Raw genomic sequence first — 8,914 nt, 5'->3', positions numbered from 1 at the left:
ATGATGCAAATGCGCTTTTCAAGTTTAAATTCAAGACAATGATTCAAGAATACAAGCCACAACATCAAGATGATCACTAGTAATTTTAGGAAGGGAATTCCTAATTGATATAGCAAAAGGTTTGGCCAAGTAATTTAAGTTAAAAAGTGTTTTTCAAGAGATTTACTCTTAGGTAATCGATTACCAGTGGCCAAAAATGATTTACAACAGCTACTAAATATTTGAATTCAAATTTTAGACTGTGTAATCGATTACACCATATTGGTAATCGATTACCAACAGTTAATAAACGGTTTAATTCAAATTTTAAAAGTTGTAATCGATTACACAAATTCTGTAATCGATTACCAGAGAAGATTGTCAGAAAGTTATTTCTAAGAGTCACATCTTCTCAAATGATTTTTACATGACCACCAAAGGTCTATATATATGTGACTTGAAACACGAATTTGCTCAGAGTTTTTTAGAACAACAAGTGTTATTCTCTCAAAGAGCAAAAACATTTTATCCTCTTAAGAATTCCTTGGCCAATTCACTTGCAATTCAATAAGGAATCATTTGAGTGCTCAGATTGTAAAATCTATCTCTTTCAAGAGAGATTTATTCTTCTCTTCTTTCTAAATTCTCTAAGGGATTAAGAGACTGAGGGTCTCTTGTTGCAAAAGAATTATGAACACAAAGGAAGGATTGTCCTTGTGTGTTCAGAACTTGTAAAAGGATTTTACAAGATAGTGGAACTCTCAAGCGGGTTGCTTGGGGACTGGACGTAGGCACAAGGGTGTGGCCGAACCAGTATAAATCCAAGTTTGCACTTTCTCTTCCCTTAAACTCTTTTATTTATTATTGCTTTATATTTATATTCAGATTGTTCTATTTGAATCATTATTTAAGAGTTCATTTTTAAGGGAATTTGTAACTTGAATAGAAAGTGAAATAGAATTTTAATTGGGGAAATAGTTTGCAATATCTTAATTCAACCCCTCTTCTTAAGATATCTGAGGCCACTTGTCTAACAATGACTGCCCCGAATTAGGGTTATTCTGAACAGATGAAAAATTGTTCTGAGAGTGAGGTCCATAGTTATGAGAGGTTTGGATCATGAAGAACAAGGGATGAACTAGGTTGATAGTTTGCTTCAAACCGATAATGGCTCACATAGGCATTGTGACCATACTTATACCAGAGCTGACATTGGAAGTTCACAAAGCGGCTGCCTCCACGACCTCGACCACTGCTTCCACTAGCACCGGTTTAAAACCCCATTTTTCGTAAAATAAATTAAAAAAAATTATTTAAAAATAGAGTTTTAGGAAAATAATGAAGTTTTGTAATTAATTAAATAAGAAATAATTTTATCAATTAAAATAATGATTTTAAGGTAAATAGAATAATATATGTTCTTATAAAATAAAAAAGATATTTTATTTATTCATTCGATAGGAAGTAAAATATAGTTTCTTTTATAAAATAAAATAAAAAGAGTAAATAATAGGCTGAGAGTACCCTAACTATAAATAGAGACATATTATGTCAATTTTACATTTCCGATATGTATCTACACTCTCTTTTCCTCTCAAATCCGTTTTTCCTTCCCCTTTCCCAAAACCCTATCTTTTTCTCGCTACACTCAAATCCGTCTAAGTAAAACTACGATCCCAAACTCATTAATCGTTGGATCGTCATGAAATTTGAATATCAGGTTTGGAACTCATTTTCTCACATTCTCACCATTGGGATTTGAGAAATAATGTCTAGGGTGAGAGAAATGTCCCTTACATCGTAGTTTTTTTTTCCGCATACACCCAAACCTGCTCCAATAAAACTATGATCCGGACTCGATAACCGTTGGATCTTCGTGAAATTTAAACACCAGGTTCGCAATTCACTTTCACACACCTCTTCCGTTGGTATTTGCGAAATAATATCCGTAAAGAGATAAACGTCCCTCGCACGGTGACAGTCAAATGTAGGCTTCAATCCCTTCTCCTTCGCTCTGACGTTTGAAAATCCTAACAGAGCAACTAGAGGAAAAAGTTGAAGAATCTTAGAAAAGTGCTAGAAATGCCGCTATCGCTACCGGGTTACACATGTGAATCCGCTTAGAGGTAAGGGATGAGTTTATCACAATTGGGGTTAGAATGAACATGTGTAAGGATCCTTAGAGAATTAAATTGAGATTTATTTTGGTATGTTTATTGAATTATATTTCTTCCTCTACGATTATAATTACAATATTGTCGTGTTTGATAGACCAATTGATGTCCTGATGCGAATTGATTGATAAAATTGAGTGCTTGTGATATTTTCGTATTTTTGGCCTATAATTTTGATTCCTTGATTTTGATATGATTATGTGAAATTATTTGAGGGGTTTTACTCCTCGTGTTGTGATAAACTTTTTTCTACAAATTGTTTGTATTTTGGATAAAATTTACTAGATTAGCATGATAAATTGTTATATTGACACCATGAAAATGTAATTGAAATTGTGAGATACATGTGTATTGAGATATTGTATGTATTGACTTGTGAGCTATGAATTATGCAATCACAAAATTGTAAGACCCTTTAAGGGCGACGAGTACTATGATGGGATCTACTATGGGAACCCAACGAGTTAAATCACTTTGAGGTGCGACGAGTTAAAATAATTTTGAAAACAATTGAGTAGTTATGTGTATTGCTTAGTTCATAGGTAAAGTCTATGTGCCATGTATATACTAATATTGTGTGATGTGTATATGATTCATGAGATGCTATAGCATGTTGCTTTGAAATTATACTATTGTGATTGAGATTGAGTGTATGTGATAAATTGAGTATGTATTGAATTGTAATATACATGTGTATTGAGATGTTGTGCACATTGAGTTGTGAGCTATGAACTATACAATTACACGACTATAAGACTCTCTAAGGGAGATAAGTTAATGCGCAACGAGTATTGTGATGGGAAGCACTGTGGGAACCCGACGAATTTAATCACAAGCGCTACGAGATAAAATTATTTTGAGAACAATTGAGGAGTCGTGTGTTTTGTACAGTTCATAAATAGAGTCTGCGTACTAAAATGTTTTCTGGGTTGTACCTGAATCATGAGGGAGAGACCCTGACAGACTCTTCAGAGTCTAGGCCTTAGGGGTAAATACACCCGATTTGAGTGCTCCTTTAAACATGTGCTAATCTCACATGCTTTGAGCATTCTCGCAAAACAGTATGATCCTGACTTGTCTTCCTATGATTTTACCTAGTGAGAATGATTTGACTTACCAATGTGTGGTTTGTCTTGTTATGTACTCCTAGGTGTTCGACGAGGTTTTTCACTGACATGGTACCACACTGCATATATGATTGAGTCTTAGTGTATATGCTACATAACACTTATGTATTGATCCATATTGATTGATTGAGTGATATTGTGTTTTGATCCTTAAGTACGTGAATGATGTGAAAATGAATGAGCCGTATTGTATGGAGATGCAATGTTATGTGACAAGTGGTGGAATGACGTGAGCTATGTTTAAGTAAGTTGTATTTCGTTTATATGATATGTATATCTACATGTTGTCTTGCTTCTCTTTATAGTTAGGAATGTGATAATTCACTCCCCGTGCGTTGTTTGTGTTTGGATCATGTGATGATCTCGAACTTTGTGTTCGTGACTAGGTGGATTACTTTAAGGAATCTTGAAGGACGTCAGGACACAATGCTTTGATATAATGTGACATTGGGACATAAGTTTTTGTTTAATTGCATGATGTTTTGAGCTGAAAATATTTTTGACAAGTTTTATTTGGTAGTAGTAAAGTGAATGTAAACCTTTTACCCACGTGAACTCTTTTATGTTCATTGAATAAAATCGCATTTAATGTAGTTCCGTATTTTCATGTATTTTATTATATAAATATGTATATTAGGGTAGAGGGTGTCTCAACCACACCGCCACGCTAGCCACCACCATGGTTAAAACCACCACCAAAGCCACTACGGAAGTTAGAGGAACTAACTCTCAGGATCTTGATGCGAGTATGACTTGTTGGTCGTTTGCGAGTGTGTGAAGTTGATCGAGGGAGATTCAGCAAGACACTGCTTAAACTTGATCATACGCGGCTCATGAGCAAGAAGCAAAGCTTCAACCTGCTCAAGAGGTTGAGTTTCAAACTTGCTCTCTATAATCACTATGACTGAGTGATACTTCAAGGAGAGAACTTCAAGGATCATGTCGACATGCTCTTGACGCATCATAGGACTTCAGATGGAGGCTAGGGAATCAGCAATTGCATGAAGTTGAGATAGGAACTCGCACATTGATTTCGTCCCAAGCATCATCGAATGAAGCTGAGTTTGAAGTTGATGTGTTATGGCTTTCGTCTGTTTGTGAAAATACTCGTGAATATACTCTCAAACTTCATAGGAATGAACACAACCAAGCATTCATGATAGAATCGGTGTGGAGATAGTTGATTGGGGCCAAGTCATAAGAACTTGATCTTGTTGCTCCCAAATACCATACTCTGGATTTTTTATTCCAGCATCATGATCAACTTTTGACAAAAATCACAGCGGAATTTAAGGATTTGCTACAAATTGTTGAAGACGATGTGATTTAATCATTGGCTCAACTTGTTGACGCTAGAGAAGAAACGTAGAATCATCGAGTTTGTGTGCTATGGAGTTAGGAAAAGAATAAGAGGAAAGATTTGCATTTAGTTGCACGACCATTCTTGATCTTATCAAGCTCTAGATACCATATTAGAAACTAAAAAGTATCATAAAAGAAGATAAGAAAGAGTTTGAGAGAGAGAAATTTGAGAATCAAGAAAGGAAAAATGTATTTGGCCATTAAATATTGTGTTACAAAGAGGTTTATATAGAACAGTTACTGCAACTGCTTGTAACTACTAACTAACTAGGAAGACTAAAAAAATTCCTAACTAACTCCCTATAACTAAGAGTGCAGTTGAATACTGCAACTCTTCTGTACATCTTTTTTTTTTATCGAAAAAAATATGAATATATTATATATAGTAGTAAAATCAGTACAAGTGGTACTGTTGTATTTGCATCCTAGAGTCATTATGTGCAGAGCTATGGTGTCCTAATACAAGCTTTAGTGCAAGAATTAGGCAGCCATAGATCTGTATCTAAACTAGTATCCCAACCACTAAAATTCTATAAACCAATCCCCCCTTGAATGTAGAACCCAACCCTGATGTTGCTAGACCAAGAGTGGAAAGGAATGTCAAACCTTTTTTCCATATTTTTAAGCCATGTCTAGCAGAAAAATATCGCATCATCCATCAATTTTTGACCGTTGAAGCTTTTGTTTGAGAAGACTATCCTGTTCCAATGGTACCATATACACTAGATCAAAAGAAATCCACCAAGTTTGCCATCACTATAGTCTGATACCATTGAGATTGCAATATAAGTGTTGAAGGAAGTGTTTTCCCGGTATTTCCAGGAAGACACCCGTTGTGTTTAGCCAAGACAACGATTCCCACTATAGTGGTACGATTTTGACACAACTAAAGAAAAGGTGAGACTCATCCTCATCACAAATTCTGCAAAATGTACAATAGACATTGTCCAGTTCCACATTCCTTCTCCTCAAGTTAACCTTTGTTGGCAATCTATCCCGAATCAACCTCCAAGCAAAGTGTGATGCTTTACTTGGGATTTTCAGCTTCCAAAGAGCAATAAATGCTCCTTCATGATTTTAATCTATCATATATCGATTGAGCAACATGTAAGCATTTTCCACTGTGTAGCTCCCGCTTGGATCCCCCTCCCAAATCCAAATGTCTTGCTGCTAAACTTGTACTGTTAGTCCCTCTATGTCCTCCATAAATTTTGCTGCTATGTCTATGTCACCCTCCAAAAAATAATCTTCTCCACTGGAGCTGCCATTCCCCAATCTCCATTTGTTGCCACCCCTAGTTGTTGGATATTGTTGTTGCTGCTAAGAAATGTGGTACATTCTTGGGTACTTCTCTAGCAACGGAACCCCATCTTCCTTCCACCCGTCTTCCCAAAAGTTCACCTTCGATCCATATCCAATTTTCCATTTTGTCCCACTTTTAAACCAGCCCCCCTCATTAGTCGAGTTACAAATAATGCTTAAATCCTGTCACCAAAGAGACTCTATTATTCCTTCTTGTCTCATCCAAATTCCTCCAACTTCCATATTTAGAGTCCAAAACTTGCACCCACAATTCTCCATGATGATGAAACAAGTTCCAATGCCATTTTTCAAGTAGAGCATAGTTGAATTTCACCAAGTCCCAGACACCCAAGCCACCTTTTTCTCCTTTGAGAGACAAATTGTCTCCCAATTCACCCAGGCAATCTTCTATTGGTCCAAATTTTCCCCCCACAAAAACCAACATTGCAACCTCACCAGCCTATCCACCACCTTCTTCAAAACCCTAAAAAAAGAAAAGAAAAAGATAAGGATCGAGTTCAAGACTGACTTTATCAAAGTCACTCTTCCCCCAAAAGAAAGATATTTTTGTTTCCATTTTGATAATTTTCTGTGACATCTCTTGACTATTGGATCCCATGTCTCACTACGCCTTAGGTATGCCCCAATAGGGATACCCAAAAAAGAAAAGGGTACAAACAACAGCCTGCAATTTAGATAGCAAACAACATTATGCATCCATTGCTCAGACATCCCAACCGCCCCTAAATTTGTTTTTGACAATGTTTGTCTTCAGACTCGATACCAACCCAAAGCTCCTCAACATCACCTCGATTGCTTTTACATATGCCATCGTTGCTTTCCTAAAGAAAACCGTATCATCAATATTTTGTAATAGATTGATGTGCACATTGTTTCTTCCTACCAAAAAACCTTCAAACAAATTCTTCTCATAGGCTTTTTTCATCAGTCCAGTTAAGCCCTCTGCTACAATATTGAACAGGACTGAGGCTAATGGGTCCCCTTGCCTAAGTCCTCTTTGAGGGATGAACTCATCTGTGGAGCTCCCATTAACCAGTATAGATATTGAGGCTAATTTTAGGCATCCTTCAATCCATCTAACTAATTTGGTACAAAAACCCATTTGTCTCATTATATACAGAAGAAAATCCCAGCACACTGGGTCATACGCCTTTTTGTAATCAACTTTGAACATTAGGCAGCTTTAATTATACCCTTTTGCTTCTTCCACGACTTCATTGGCAATAACCACACTATGCAACATATGCCTACCCTCCATGAAAGCAGTTTGGCGTCCATCTATTATGGTTGGCAGCAAGTTCTTAAGTCTTTTACATAACAACTTTGCCACAATTTTATAAATACAACCTATTAATGAGATAGGTTTGTATCCATTGAGGCTCTCAGGATCATGGACCTTAGGGATCAAAGCTAGGAATGATGCATTGCTTCCTTTTGAGAATACCCCATCAACATAAAATTCATCCAGAAAGCGAGCAAATCTATTTTGAGCATATCCCAAAATTCCTTGATAAACTTGAAATTTAGTTTATCTAATTCAGGGCTCTTCACACTGCCACAATCCCACACTACAACCCTCCAATGTTGTTAATGGCGGATGGCGATTCATGGCAAAAAGCCAAAAATCCGTCATAAAAATATGGTGGATGGTGTAGCCGCAAATGGCGGACAAATATATATATTAACAAAACAATATATAAAAAATAAATATAAATAAAAAATTAAAAAAACAATGGATTGCATTCAAATAAACTAAAAAAATTTCATGAGTTCACACAATAACAAACACCAAATAAACTCATTCAAGAGTTCAAAATAACAAAAAGATAAAAGCATAATGCAAAGTGCAAAGTAAAGGTTGAGGCTCTAATCATCTTCTCCAATCCCCACATAAAAAAAAATAGAACCAAAAATTAAAAGAGTGTCAAATAGAAACAAAAAAAAAACCTAAATTAAAAAAGAATATCAACCAGGGTCTGTCTTATATCGTGTCACCATCTATAGCTGCAGCCGTCGCAGTCACTGTCGTCGTCCGTTTCTCGCACGCATGGTGCATTGTGCCGTCGTCGACTTCGGGTGATACCATGAGAGAACTCGCGCTGGTGCGTGTTGCGTGCTGCGTGCTGCTCATCTCATTTTGATTCCAAACCCAAGTTTTGGGTTGGGTCGGGTCAGCCCAAGATGGCCCAATTTGTCATTTTGGGAAAATTAAAAAAAAAACCATTTCTTCTGCCATTCTGCCACCACTGTTAAACCTATGGCGACCGTCATGGCACCACCATTTGAAGCCCGCAACGCCACCGCTATTTGGTGGCATTTTATCAAAAATCCGCCACGCCATACTGCCATGGCGCCGCCATAACCACCATTTGACAACACTGCAGCCCTCACTTCTTCCTCTTCAAAACATGCCACCAAAAGATCACTATCTTGCTGACCGATAGACTTAAATCTAACCCCATCCAACCTAGGCCTCTCCCACTCCACCTCCTCAAATCTCCTCTTGAAGAATTGTCTAGTTTCCTCTTTGACCCTGCTTGGCTCTTCTAACCAACACCCACCGACAAACACTCCTTTAAGCATGTTGTATTGGTATTTCCAATTTACAATCAAATAGAAATACCAAGAGTTACAACCCCTTTCCTTGATCCATCTAGTTCTTGCCTTTTGCCTCGTAATGGATTCATTTGAGAGTGCTGCCACTCTAAGCTCTCTTTGTCGTTCAGCTGTTTGTCATCACCTTCTTTTTCCAGCTTGTTAAGATCCAACTCCACTCTTTTCATTTATTGTTGGATATCACCAAACTAAGCTTTATTCATTCTTTTAACCTCTGCTTTAATCTCTTGATCTTTTCTTTCAGAACGAAACCCCCCAACCCTTTATAGAGTTCTCCATCCAACAATCACAAACTACCTTTCTAAAAGATTTATCCTCAAACCAGCAATCAAG

The sequence above is a fragment of the Glycine soja genome, chromosome 9 (genome assembly GCF_004193775.1).
Source record: "Glycine soja cultivar W05 chromosome 9, ASM419377v2, whole genome shotgun sequence".
Classification (NCBI taxonomy): domain Eukaryota; kingdom Viridiplantae; phylum Streptophyta; class Magnoliopsida; order Fabales; family Fabaceae; genus Glycine; species Glycine soja.
Note: the sequence above shows the minus strand (reverse complement) of the source record.